Genomic DNA, 2,012 nt, shown 5'->3' on the forward strand with positions numbered 1-2,012 from the left:
TGTTTAAATTAGTGAAATCTATATGCAAATTCAGGCAGAGAAAAAAAAAAAAGAAAGAAAACTGAGGCAGAAGAGGAGGAAAAAGCCTTCCCTCGCTTTTCACTTGCTGACTTTATTACAAGACAAAGTGACACAAACCCACTGAACTCTTTCAGCCTGTTTTTCCACTCTGCTTAGACAATCCTATAGTCTTTTTACACAGCACCTCTTCCTATTTTTAACACGATAGGCTGCTTGGGATCCACCCTCTAATCATAGAAGGATGCTACCCAAACCAGAGTGCATAAAATTGATCCCAGTTGTAATGAGCCCTTAGGAGTTTATCGAAAATCTTTTATGCTTTCAACTTTGCTTGTAAACAGCATCATTTTACTCACAGACAAAGAAGAGTTTGCCAATAGCAGACAGACTGTGTCATCAACGGAGTCGGCAGGGTGTGTCTGCTGGAACTGAGCCTCCCTGTGCTGTCGGTGGTGATATGATCAGACTGGTCTCAGCACTTCAGGGTGCTTTTGCCCTGGTCCTGAACTAGGTTGGCCTCAGTCCCTGGAGGTAAATTTGTACTCAGTGTGCAGTGTGACTGTGAGCCTTACTCTCCAAGAAGAATTGAAGGTCTTTCCCCCTTCTTCCCCTTCTCCTCCACTTACACCCTTGATCCGTGTTACTGTTCTATAGCTGGGCTAACAAATCACCACGGCTTCTGTGGTTTTAAAACAACACAAATTTATTATCTCGCAGTTCTGGAGGTCTCAGAAGTCTGACATTACTTTGACTAGATTAAAATTAGGTGTAGGCAGGCCTGCATTCCTTCTGGAAGATAAGGGGAGGAGCTGTTTCCATGCCTTTTCCAGCCGCTAGAGGCTGCCTGCATTCCTTGGCTTGTGGTCCCTTACTCTATCTTCACAGCCAGGAGAGTGGCATCTTGTGTCCTCTCTGCCCTCTCCTTACGTCCTTACCTCTTGTCTACAACTCTCCTCGGTCATCATTTCTGTTCTCAGGACCTGTGACACCATTCTAAATGGTTATTTCAAGCAGTTGTGGCAGATACACAAAACATAGTGTTGATCACGTATTTCAGACCACTGGAGCCAGGTTGTTGGCTTTTCTCAGCCGTGAGGCAGACACTGCTCCATTGTGTAACTGCAAGCTCTGTGGATGCACAGTCAGCTGTAGCAGGGGCCTGAAGCTCCTCTTACCAGGCATGATGTGAGGGGACAGTACACCCATCCTTCTCCCAGAGAGGGGAGATTTAGGGACCTACGTGCTCAAGTTACCCTTTCCAAAGAAAGCTTCCATGAAAAGAAAAAGTTTAGACAAAATAAATTTAACAGAGTTTATTTGAGCATTAAGGCATTCATGAATCGGGCAGCACTCAGACACAGAAGAGGTGCAGAGAGCTCCGCTCTAGCAGAGTGAGCAACAAGCCTTTATAGGCTGACCATGAAAATAAAGGAATTACTCAACTGACTGGTCCAGCCAGGCCTCATTTGAGTATGATCTTGTGAAAAGTCCTTACTTACATAACTAACAGCTGGTTGGCTGTTTGTGGCCAGTTGCAAGTTGGCTGTTTGTGACTGAGCACTAGTTAGCTGCTTGTGAGTGGTTGCTAATTAGCTGTTTGTGGTTGGGTGTTTGACATTGGTTCCTAGTTGGCCGTTTGTGATTGACTGCTAGCTGATTGTTAGTGACTGCTTACTGGTTTGCTCTTTGTAACTGGTTGTTGATTGGCTTTTTATAATTAATTGCTAATTGGCTGTTTGTGTCTGGTTGCTAGTTGGCTGTTTCTGATTGGCTGCTGGTTGGTTGTCCATGACTGGTTGCGAGTTCACTGATTGGTTGCTAGCTAGTTGTGACTGGTTGCTGGTTGGCTGTTTCTGATTGGCTGCTTATTGCTTGTTGTCTCCCCAAACCCACAAAAAAAATAATAATCAGTTTCAAGAAATGCTTCCAAGTTGAACTTTGGTTTGCTTGTGTAAGTGTTCTAGGTACAGAACCAACCCCAGGCTGATGAC

Source organism: Mandrillus leucophaeus, unplaced genomic scaffold (genome assembly GCF_000951045.1).
Source record: "Mandrillus leucophaeus isolate KB7577 unplaced genomic scaffold, Mleu.le_1.0 Scaffold217, whole genome shotgun sequence".
Classification (NCBI taxonomy): domain Eukaryota; kingdom Metazoa; phylum Chordata; class Mammalia; order Primates; family Cercopithecidae; genus Mandrillus; species Mandrillus leucophaeus.